This window comes from Heterocephalus glaber, unplaced genomic scaffold (genome assembly GCF_053883595.1).
Source record: "Heterocephalus glaber isolate CG9 unplaced genomic scaffold, H.glaber_assembly_v1.0 deba00001463, whole genome shotgun sequence".
Lineage (NCBI taxonomy): Eukaryota > Metazoa > Chordata > Mammalia > Rodentia > Bathyergidae > Heterocephalus > Heterocephalus glaber.
The window spans coordinates 1,237,685-1,250,350 of NW_028258310.1; the positions used below are offsets into that span (position 1 = coordinate 1,237,685).

General features: G+C 38.8%; 1 protein-coding gene and 1 pseudogene across 2 annotated transcripts in view; one reads left to right on the plus strand and one right to left on the minus strand.

Moving 5' to 3' along the window:
- Prdm6 (PR/SET domain 6) overlaps nt 1-12,666 on the plus strand; it is a 108,041-nt gene that overhangs the window by 38,157 nt on the left and 57,218 nt on the right. The window lies entirely within an intron of this gene.
- Nucleotides 1,674-2,457, minus strand: LOC106010168 (glucose-induced degradation protein 8 homolog pseudogene; annotated as a pseudogene).

A 12,666-nucleotide genomic window follows, 5' to 3' on the forward strand; every position in this document is an offset into this window, starting at 1 on the left:
AATAACCATTAATAACTTTTTTGTGTTCTATATTCTGATACTAAAATGATTCATTCTTTGAAGGTATGAAACGTGATAAATGCTCGAAGTTCTGGTGCCAGTGACTTAGCAGTAAATTCAACTGAAAACATAGACTTGTAAAGTTTGAAGAAAGACCCTGCCAACTCCCAACATTTCCTTCTTTTGCTCCTAATCCTGGAAGCATTAGGAAAATCTGACAGCTGAGGAGGGAGTGGGAAAAAATCGAGAGACTGGGAAGCTCCCATTTCTGTTATTTAGGTCTGGATGTGCAGAGGTAAGAGAACACATCTGGAATGCAACATCTCTGAGACAAGTGAATGGAGAAATGACTACTTCTTTGGGGTTGAAAATATTAAAGCATTATTAGTTATGAGATTTAACCCCTATGAGAATTAATCCTTTCCACAGTTGGACTTTAAATCTGCTTGGAAAGATCTCTGGATGAAAATAAATGATTTTGATTCTATAAAATAGAGCTTTTAGAGAAATGCTGTTCTAAGGGCTTTTTCAGAGCAGAAGATAGGAAGGAAGGGAAGGGAGACATGTCACTCTGAAGCTATTTAGGACTGTGCCGAATTCAGGACTTGCTTTATATGTTGTCACTAACAAATAACACTGTCAAATTCAAGTGAGGGCAGTTTGAGTGTCCTGGATGTTCATTAGAATTGTAGGTTTGCCCCAAAGCCACTGGGTTAAGATGTGTGGGAAACATGTTGCATTGCAAACAAGCAGAGTTTGAGGAGAGTAAATAAGATTTGTTATGTGAACTTCACAGTGTCCTTCTCCTTTCCAGTCCTGCATAAGGAGGACTGGCTCAGTCTCTACTTCAGGTAACTTTGGTGAATCCCTTTGAACTTTTCTAAGCATTTGTAAAATGGGAACACCAACTTCACTTAACTTTGATAAGAATTAAATACAGCTAGATTTTCTAACTTTCACAGCATTCTGATTATTATATATTAAAATCCCTTTTTCTTCCTTCCTTCTTCACTCCCTCCTGCCTTCATTTCCTGTTTCCTTCCTGCCTCCCTTCTTCCTCCTCCTTCTTTCCTTCCCTCCCCCTCTCCCTCCCTCTCCCTTCTCTTTTTCCCTTTATTAGAATATCTGCTCACTGGACTAGGATCTCTGTGTTTCCTTCCCGTTTTTGTATTTTTTTTTTCCCTCATACAAAAGTCATCTTTGAATTAGGATTTAGAAATTTATACATTCTTTCCTATGAAAAACAAAACAAAAAATAAATGAAAAACAAAGGGTAAGGAAAAACTGAAAATAAAGGCCTGACAGGACTTAGGAAAATTAAGAAAACACACCGTCTGCCTGCGAGCTACAGAAAGCAAAACAATGATCAGTGCTCTTCATGTGCTCTGAATGGGAGGCCTTAAGTTAATTGCTACTCCGTAATGATGCAGCACTCAATAACAAGGTAAACCTGCAAGAGTAAGAAACACCAGGAGCACTGGGACAGTAACCAGCAACGTGTTGAAATCCTGAGGATGTACCACAGTGCACAGACCGCCCAGACTCCTAAAGTGTCTTTCACATGGGTTTGCCAGCATTTAAAAGGGACACATTCCCTTTAAAAAAAAGATTCCAGGACCAAAAGAAAAGTACAAAGGGGTGAAGGGTTCTCTACTGCAGTGAAAATCTTTTGCTCACTGTCTGAGGGGAGGTGAGACACCACGGCAGTCCCAGGGTCTGGCTGCCCTGGGCTTCTTGGTTACACTCTTGCTGAGGTCTGTCATTTGGGGATATTTTACTTTCTTCTGGTCCAGCTCCTTCTGAGCCCAAGGTAGTTGTTTCAGTAATTTTGCCAGCTTGGGTGGCATTCACGATTCTCATAATCTAGAACAGCTTGGTGACCTTCACTCCACACCTTTTGCCTCTGCATCGTGTGGAGAAGGTCTCCGAAGGGTGACTCCTCGGAGCTGTCAAAGGCCAGCAGGGCCAGTGTGCGTTCCTTCCCTGTGAGGCACTCTCTACTTTCCTCGCTCTGCTCTGCCAGCTGAGTCTGGATGAACTCCAGCGCCGCCGATCAGCTCAATCAAATGCTGTTGCTGCAGAAGAAAGTAAAGATACCGGTTTGTGTCCAGGAGCTCTGGATGGAGGCTGTTGATCAAGGCGAATCTGACCCTTCAGAATCATCTCCGGAATCTTAATCCATTCATCAAGTGTTTCTAAATCCATACTTGGTTCAATTCCAGATTCCATTCGAAATTTTTCTGCTGCTTCCTTAAAGCCCTCTGTGACCAGGTAGTTCATGATGAGTGATTCATGTCTGCTCGCTGGACATGTAAGTTACTGAGCTTTTCCATCCACTCATCTTTTGTGATTTCATGGGGCTTCTGCATAACTCACTTTGATTTATTTCGTGCTAATCCTGCTCGTGCGACACGGTGTGGGCGGTGGGCTCTGCGGCCGCATAAGGGCTGGGAAGGGGCGGCTGTATTTTTAAAAATCTAGAGTATGAGGTTCTGCTGTACTTAGGGTCTAAGCCAGGGAGAGTCAAACCTAGACAGTTTCTGTTTATAAAAATAACCCCCGAAATGGCTAGCAGCCTGGCTTCCTCCCTCTTTTCCTTCTTCCCTCTTTCTTCTTTCCTCCCTTCTTCACTCCCTCTCTCCTTCTTCATTTCCTCTTTCCTTCCTGTCTCCCTTCTTCCTCCTTCTTTCCTTCCCTCCCACTCTCACTCCCTTGCTCTCTCTCTTCTCTTTTTCCCTTGCTTTATTTCATCCTTTACATCAGTTAGTCTAGTCTTGACTCACATCTTGAAGAATCAGGAAGTTCTCAAGCATAGAGAATAACTAATTTCATAACACATGCAGCAGTGCATTTGTCTTTCTTGATTAGAATCACACGTAGAGGACTGTAATAACTTTAAATTCTATCATTTATTTATGTATTTTTTAAAAGCAACAAAGTCCATGTTTCATTAAAGTATTTAAGAGATTAAAAATCATATTTGAGTCGAATGGTAGCCACTAAGCACTTACCACCATAATTCTGTCAAGAATTTGGTGCAATTTCAATTCTGTGTGTGTTCCAAATTTTAGTGTATGCGATGCTGAAGCAAGCACTGTGTGTTCATTCTTAATAACATACAGTATTTTCTGCTGCTGTACTCTTTATTCTGTTAAATTATTATCAATACTAATAGCATTTACAATGTTCTAGGCATTGTTCTGTGCACTTTGCATATATTATCCACCTTATTCCTTTAATCATCCTGTTGAGGGTGATTTAATTATTCCCACTTAATATGTCAAAAACTGAGGCCCCGAGAGGCTGCGTCTCTCCTAACACCATGATGCATTCTATTCATAAATTTTAGTGTTTGTCAGTTGGCTGAAAAAAGCAACTCAAGGTCAAAGACTGAGAGTAACTCAAATGTACATTCTCAAATTTTGGTACATGATGGCAGAATGAACAGTAATAACAATTCTCTGTTGGTATTGAGTGCTTATTCTGTGCCTGGTATGTAGGATGACCTAAGGTTGTAGCTGAGCTCTGTCCTCTACTGAAAGTGTGTTCTTGGGTTAGTTGTTTACCTTCTCTGTGCCCCCAAGACAAAGTCACGTAGTGATAGTATTGTTTCCATAAGGCAGTGTGAAGGTGAAATGAGTTAACATGTATTAAGCACTTAATGCCTGGTATCAAGTAAATACCCTATAAGTATTAACTATTATTACTATTTCCAACCTGGGCATGTCTCATTCTAAATTATGTCCCCTTTTTATAATAACTGTCTTCAAGATGGTCATATTTAAAAGTATTTCTGTAGGGAGATCCAAGATTTCTTTATTACTTGAGCTAAATTTCGATACTGTGATCTGTCCAGAGCTAGGGATCCCATCCTTTAGCACATGGGTAGCATAAACATGGAGAAAGATCTCAGACCTTCCAAAATTAGAATTTTTGCTGGCTTAAACTTCACATAGACAGAATAAACAAATTCCTCTGTTTAAGTAACAACAAGTTATATGGATTGTTTCTCTGTGTTTCCTCTTCTGAACTTATCAAAGAGAAGTTTCCAAATCTTAGATTTTCTACAAGTACCTTCTAATGGGTTTCTTTGTTTAGTTTTTTACAAGAGTAGGTATATCATCCCCATATCTCTGGTGAAGCACTTTCAGAGTGTGTTGACATTTCAAGAAGCTTGAATGTTTCCAAATCCATCTGTGCTTTCTGCTTTGTGCTTGGCCCAGACTCAAAGAAATATGCCTTCACAAGACAATTTCCAAGTATGGTTTCTAACATGACAGAATTGCCCTTGTACACACGTACAGATGTATGCAGGTCAGTATCTCTTAAAGGTTGCCTCCTTTTTCTTAACAGCATTACTTTAGAGGTCCTAATTATCAAAAAATGTTTCTCTTCTAGATATGTTGTCTTTTTTTGGGGAGGCGGTATGGGGATCGAACTCTGTACCCTAAGGTTGCGAGGCAGGTGGCAGAACCACTGAGCTAAATCCCCAGCCCTCTAGATATATTATCTTTCTTATACTTTTTTTTAATATCTTGCCAGAATGTGGATATCTTCACAGTCATCAAAGTCTGATAAACTTTTGCACCCTGTCTTTAACAAATATTATCTTAGTGGCTATTCCCTGATAATCAGTACATTTTGTCCACCCAATTCTTCTAGTCCACAAAGTGTACTATGTTCTTCTACTTACCTCCTTAGCAAAAGCTTTGTAGGGAGAAAGGGCATACCAATATTGATAACACATTTTTTGTTTTAGAAAGAAGATACAGTCGGCAAAACCCTGACTATGTCACAATGTGAGAAGGCTGTGACAATGACAGTAGAAAGAAAATAATTACTTGATTGTAGAAATAGTGTAAGTCATCTCTGTCATCATCTCTTTTTCCACTTAAAACAAATTATTATTACAGGCTATGCATTTTGCCAAGTAAAGGGGACAGTAGTCACACATAAATTCTTCCTGTGAGGCTAAGGGGCTGAGGATGTAGCTCAGTGGCAGAACACTTGCCTAGTAAGAGCCAGGGCTTTGATTTAATCCCCAACACAGCAAAACAACAACAACAACAAGAACAACAACAACAACACAAAAACAAAGAAACCAAAGAGCAAAAGAAAACAACTTTCTGTGCAAATGTGTGTGTTCCTTTTACAACTTGGAAAAATAACCACCTTTCATAATACCAGCATTCTTCTCCTTTTGAAACAGAGTCAAAGCTTATATCAGAGAGGGAAAAAAGTTCTGGCAGTTTATTACACATTCATGAAAAAAAAAATAAGACAAAAGAACAAAACACAAGCGAGAGATCCTTTTTAAATTAAAAGTCAGAATTAGCATTGCAAATAAAAGTCCAGAACTTGGAAGCTGTCACTCACTGTGAACCTTTTGATGAATTGGGTCTTGATATTTACAGAATCTATTAAAATACAACCAACAGTGTGTTTGTTTATATGTTGACAAGATGATATACACCCTGAAGGTCAAGGGTGATGTGAACTGTTACGGGGTTCTTGTCAAAATAGTTTAAAAAGGTGGGGGCTGTTTAAAGGGTTTTGATGGAATAATGGCTTCACTACAAGGGTGACAGCAAATGCAAGGATAATCTTGAAAAAGTTCAGTTGATTTGAAACAAAAATCTGTGATGTTTATCAATCAGAAAAAGAAGTCTCCTTATCTTTCTATAGCATGTTAGAAAATTGGCAGCTGAAATGGAAAAACAAATAGTGAAATTAAACAGAAAAGCATTGATTTAACTTCTTGGGTGGTTTATCAAATGCCACAACAAACTTTTCATTCTGTCTTGTTATTTATTAATTACTCTCTTTTAATCAAACCAGTTAAGGATCAGTTCACAAACTTTTGGGTTACGTCGGTATAAATAGTTCCAACAAATGAAAAGTAACTTTGTCCTTTTAATAAATATCTTTTTCAAATTGTTAGCCAAGTTCTACTTTTTCCCCTACTAAAAACTCAAAATGTATCTGAAAATAAGTGTGGGATTTACATAATATTCTTCCTGGCATGATTTTCCCACTACATTTGGCTTCATTATTTTGTCCTTGTCTGTCTTTCTCAATTGTAATAACCCTAATTATTGGATACTTTAGCACAAAATGTAACACTAAAAGAATGTAGATACATTCAAAGTCAATTAAATGTTTCAGTAGACATCTTTGTTAGTGCTTCAAACTAACATCTAGAAGAAGTAGAGTAAAATGGCACATAGTAATTTCAAGGTGAAAAATGAAACACTTCAATGAAGAGGTAAGGTGCAGTCTTGTCAACTCTGAGGTGATATAAGTTGATAGGTTAGGATGTTGGAGCCCCTCTACCTATTTAAAAAGCATTTAACTTTTTATTTTAAATCATGATAGCACACATGGAAAGCTAATGTATGGGCTTTTGAATGTTTTTTAAAGGAACAAAACTTCTCCATGTGTTTGTCATAAACATATTAAGTAATGAATTTAAGATAGAATAACTGTAAATAGAAAATTATTAACCTCATGTTAGGATGTGTGTGTAGATGTCCCTCCAAAGCCTTATGCATTTGTAGGTGGGGCTTTTTCAGAGATGGCTGAATTTAGAGTGTGTGATTGATTCGTGGTGCAATGCTAGGCTCAAGGGCACTAGGATTAAGGGCATGAGTGCTACCTGCCCTAAGTCTGAATAAGCAAAGGTGAAGGAAGAAGCTGTTAAGGTCCCTTGTTGCTTTTGCTGTCTTCCGCTACCCTGAATTGTTGCCCCTCTGCCTTGACACCCTGCCTTGGAGCCTGCTGATTGTGGACCGAAACTCTACAAACTGTGAGCTAAATAAACCTTTCCCCTTTAACTTTGGGTGTTGGGTATTTTGACTAAGCAACAAGAAAAAAGTGACAAAGACACCTCGTATCTCCACCAGTCATTTTCATGTAGGATTTCTGTTGAACGGTATGTGGTTTATCTCTTAGGAATTAATATTTTGACTACATTTCCATCAATTAGCTGATCTTAAGTTCCTGTCCTACAGGCAGAAATGTGTGATAAAATGTTATGTAAGACATCAGTGTTTTAAGGAGCTGATCACAGTGCAGTTAGGGACATTTAACCTGTGTGGTTGATTCCGTCAGCCTCAACAGGCAATAAAGACAACCAGATCTCATCAAAATGATTCATAAAAAGAACAAACGTTATTCAAAGAAAATTCACTGGTCCCTGTACTCCTTAACTAATTAAAAGCTTTTGCTGAAAACAATCTCTGTGGTTGTCTTGATTTTAAAAAATCATGGTTAAGCCAGGCATGGTGGCATACACTTATAATTTCAGCTACTTGGGAGGCTGAGGCAGAAGCATGGCAAGTTTATGGCTGTCTGGGACAACCTAGGCAGATACTGCCCTAAAAAGAATGGGGTGGAGGGGCAATGTAGCTTAATGATAGAGTAGCCCTGGGTTCAATCTTAGTACCACCACCACTAAAAAAAAAATCATGGTCATCCCAAAATTGGCAATTGTTCGATGATTCACACAGGCTGGAAACCATAGTGAGGCAAAATATATGAAAGAAGTTTTATACAATACAAAATGTTGTCATATGAACATGCATGAAACTACCTCTGCCTACCTGCGTTTAAAACATTTTACTCACTCTGTTAGATGAGGGCTAACTCCGTGACTCAGAAGTGGTGGTGGTGGGGGGAATCTTTAAGGTGACATGGAACTTGTCATGCAGAGAAAGTAAAGGCTGTTCTCCAAAACAAAAAGGCAGCACTGGCTGCAGGAGGAGATGGAGAAATTTCTCCACCGAGGCAGCTGTGCTTTGCGCATCCATGGTGGGCAGCGCACTCTGTCCTGAAGGCCTTTAGGGTGGGCCTGTGAGTGTTGCTACAGATGGGAAGTTGGTAACAGAATGTCCCGCAGCCCCAGGAACTACATCTCAACCCCTAAACTGTTACTAACACTGATAACCAACCCTGACTGCTTTGAAATAAAACAAATGATTTAAGAATTAGAGTTTCTGCATCCCATTATCAAACTCATTAAGTCATTGAAAACTGCTGAATTTTGGATGGATTTCTAAATTCCTAAGAATCTATTCACACACACTTACCCCCCTACACACATATTTATCCACAATACACAAATATTAAAATAACCAGACCAATCCACTTGGACAGCAGAGTTCACTATAATTATTTTAACATTTCATTTGTTTGTTTGGTTAACGATACATTGCCTTGGGATATTTAAAATTTTTTTATTACTTTTCTCACTCTTACTAAAGAAAAGGAAATTAAAATATAAAGTGATATTTGCAGATGGTTTCAGATCTTACAGAAGAAATGAAACTTTCTTGTTAGGCTGGCTCTCCTTGTTCTGTTGGGTTTTGTAAAGGTCTCTGTGAAGCGAGAGGGAACCTATTTTTTGTGAGGGTTTGGGGGAAGATTTCAATTATAAAATTGTGTTTCCAGCCCCTTTCCACTCTGAAGGCGGACCTATATCTTCTTTTGGAAATCATTCTATTTATGAACTTTAAGATTTTGCTTATATACTCTTCGGCATGTTACATGGTGACCCCATCACTTCTATTTTCTTTCTGCCCTGGGCATTTTAATGTGTTTATAGGGTTCATGTTGGCTGAGAACTACAGTGAGATATACAACATCATTCACACAATAGACTATTTTACAAAGTAGATACCCAAGAGGCCAGTAAAAGTATTTCTAATTATTATTTTCTTTGCTTTTGTAGAAAGAATGAAACTATAAAAAAATAAACTAGTTAGAAACTGTTTAAGTAGCCAGTCTAAGGGGCTACACATATATTTTAGCACATTTAACTTCATTTTGAAGTCTTCTGGCCACAGTTTTTCCTTTAATTTTTTTTTTTGGTACCGGGGATCGAACTTGGGTCCTTGCGCTTGTGCAGCAGGCAGCGAAACCACTGAGCTAAATCCCGGGCCCTTTCCTTGAATTTTAATTCTCTCTTTCTCTGTCTCTCTTGGCAATAGTCTGGAAATGTAATATTATTTGGATTTTTTTTTTATGTGCTCTCGGTGCTAGAAAAAGTTTTAATTTTGCTGATTTTTATTCATTCTGAAGTTAGGCAAAAGAGTACATTACAGAGCCTGGGATTTAGCTCAGTGGTTCTGGAGCCTGCCTCACAAGCGCAAGTTCCTGAGTTCGATCCCTGATACCAAAAAAAAAAAAAAGAAAGAGAAGAGTGCATTACAGTATATTTCATCTTAGTGTCTTTAACATTTTCTGTTATTCACTTCCCACATCACTTTTTTGTATTCTGCCCCCGTCTCTCTCTCCCACTGCCTGTTTTGTCCTCAGAGTTCTCAGTTATGTGTACCTGGAAGCCTCCGCGGCTGGTTTTGCAGTGTGGTTTTGCAGCCCGAATTTGCAGTGTGGTTTGGTAGCCGAAGCCTACCCTTGGCAGGAAAGCTCCAAGGGCTTTAGTTTTCAGTTACACCTTTTCCTAACTCCATAATCTTGTGCAAGGCATTTCTCCTCTTCTGCCTCAATTTGCTGTCTGTGAAAGAGGTTAGTGGATGGTCCTGTGGTTGAAGTGAGATTATATATGGTGCGTCCTTGGAATGGTCCCTGGTGTGAGGGTAAGCTCTAGATATGTGTTTGCTGTCATTTCTCAACATGCCCGTTTCCAAGGCACTTGCACATTTATGAACACGGCAGGAGATGGGATTCTAAATGGGACACCAAATTGGGAGTCAAGAACCCAAGAATCTGGGTCCAGTTCTGCTTTGATTTACTGTACAAGGCAACTGCAAATCACTGAGTCCTGGGTTCATGAATGTTAGAATTTAGAGACTTTTGAGGTTACCCTGTCATTTTATTTATGGATGAGCAAACCAGGAGAGCCCTTTAGCTGAAAGTCACTTGCCCCATGGGATGCATAACTAGGACAATGTTCTTCTTTTTTTTTTTTTGGTACCGGGGATCAAACTCGGGTCCTTGCGCTTGCACAGCAGGCAGCGAAACCACTGAGCTAAATCCCCGGCCCAGTGTTCTTACTTCTTAGGCCAGTGTTTCCCAAAGTGTGCCATGTTGTTGTAGTCAAAGTAATTTTAGGTGGTATGCAGAAAAATGTTAAAAAATATGCCTTGTATATCCGACTCATGATTTTACAAATATTCTTGCATGAGGAAAGGCCAGGTTTCAAGAACAAATTGATTTAAAGTCATTTTAAGAATAATAATAACTATACAATGGTTCAGGTGTAATGGTCCAGGAAGGCCCTTGCTGAGGTATGAGAAATTCTGCATCTTCAAGCCTCCCTCAGTTCCGTCTCAGACAGCCCACTGGGTTTCTACAGGGTAGGCTTTTCTTTCTTTTTTTTTTTTTTCTTTCATGATTCTGTGCACTAAGAAACTTCTTAACCCTGAGGAGTTTTTCCTGTTCTAATACTTTTTGTTTTAAATAAGTGCATGAATGAATATTGGTTAACTGTATGACATAGTGTTATGGAATCCCAAGCGCAAAGGGAAGCAGGAATCGTTGGCAATTGTACCAGGCTGAAGGAAGTGTGAAACGTACATTAGAAGGAAAAGGCAGATAGGAAAACCCAGATGTCAGGAATGGTTCTGATAGTAGGTTATCTTATCACATGCATGTGAGCATTTACCCATTTGCTTTCAGCAGAGATTGTTAAGTGCCTGTATGGCTGCTTCTCTTTATCTGTGTCTATGCACAGGTAAACCCTGCTTCACACAGTAGCAGTATCTTTGAAATGTTATAAATTGAACTTGTTTTATTTGAATTGTATGTTAGAGCTCTGGGGAAGTTGCATGCTCTAAGGAAAACCAGTAAAGCTTTTCGTCAAGCAAAATTGCTGTTTTATCTCTTTTGTAAATTTGGATGTTTAGATATCACCTTTTAAAACAAAACAAGTAATCAGAGAAGTTCAGTGTTTAGGCATGTTAGACAACAAGTGTTTGGTTGTGTTTTAGTTATTTGTTGTTTGTTTTTGAAGGCAGAGAAGGGAGCTGTTGGAAATGTCAGCTGATGTAGTGGAGAGCAACGCCAGGGCCCTTCCTGATCCTGTTGCTCACTGTGGCCCCACCTTCTCCTTAGTGTGTTGTGCCATTCATTAAGTAAATGAAAATTCTAATAAGAATCTCACAGTTCTTTGACAAAAAAGAAAGAGGAGAAGATATGCATTACCCCTCAAACTAGAGATTTAACCTGGCTGAAATGAGTTTCAAAGTATAACATGGAATCTCTTGGGGGGACTTCTGTATTAGGAATATGTCCTATTTTAAGAAGTCGGTGAACTGATTTCCTCATGTGAACATTCAGAAGGGGCACAGCTCATAATTTATGGAAGATGTTCAGTCAAAGTTAGGTCTTGCATCTTTCCCCCCCAATAATTGGTGTGTGTGTGTCTGTGTGTGAGTGTGTGCACTCTTATGTGCCATTTGGCATGGTGAATGCCAGAGAGGAGGATGTGGATGGTGTGGTCCATAGAGTCTAGTCATTCTTTACAGTGTTTTAGGGAACTCATTGCTTAATTGGTGAATGCTGAACTAGTGTTTGGGAAAACCTGCTGAGTGCAGGCTGTGCTGCCACCTGACTTCACTGCTGTAGGTCATACATTACCATTTAGATTCCATGGACAGATCCAACCATGGCCTAAAATGTGGCGACTTGGGAACTTTGGGGTACAGGTGCAGAGTCGAATTAAGAAAAGTCAGAGATTCTGGAATCAGGTTGAATTGAGTAAGATGAGTATGAGAAATGGGCTCAGAGATGTGGGAAGAAGAGGGGTGGAGGCAAAGGGAGCTGGGGGAATGCCCCCCACTTGACGTACACCTGAGTCCCGACCCACGCTTTCAGTTACTGGGGCAACTGCAGACAGCACCGAACGTGTGGACACAGTGCAATAAGGAAGGGGGGGAGGGGAGGCGGTGTCATAGTCACATAGCTTTTATTGCAGTATGTTATTATAGTTATTGTATTATTAGTTGTTCATCTTTTACTGTACGTAATTTATAAATTAAACTTTTAGGTATGTATAAGAAACATGTTTTATATTGGGGTCAAAATTATCCATAGTTTCAGGCATCCATTGGGAGTCTTGGAACATATCCCCCCAATGGGTAATTGAGGAATAGTGTAAATGTGTTCATAATTTGTGAGAAGATGCTGACACAGTTGTGTATTTTAAGTGCAATAAGCCCTGAATATGACTTTTAAAAAAAGAAACTGTGTGACTAGTAGTCACAATTTAAGCCATTAAAAACCTTCTAAGTACTATTGCAAACCCATAGACTTCCTAAGTGATACCATAATTACTGTGGCTTATGACAAATGGGTTAAGTTTTAATATATAATAACATTCTTAATCTGAAATTGTCTGTACTTGGCCAAATCAGCTTTCCTGCGTTTTCTTTCACAAAACATTTGGTCTCAATTGTAGTTTTCTTTCTTCAAAAGAAAAAAAAGGTCAGAAAAAGTTCAAAATGACATGATGGAATATAGATTTGTTTGGAAAAATGATCTAGTTATTTCCATAGCAGCTATATTAAATTTTTAGGGTTATATGATATAGTTTTTATATTAATACCATCTTTGAAATTTATTTACATGATGTAACAGCCCTGATGGTTACATTATATCCTTGAAAGAAAAAATGTACAAAACTAGCCAAGATTTATGCAGCTTTTC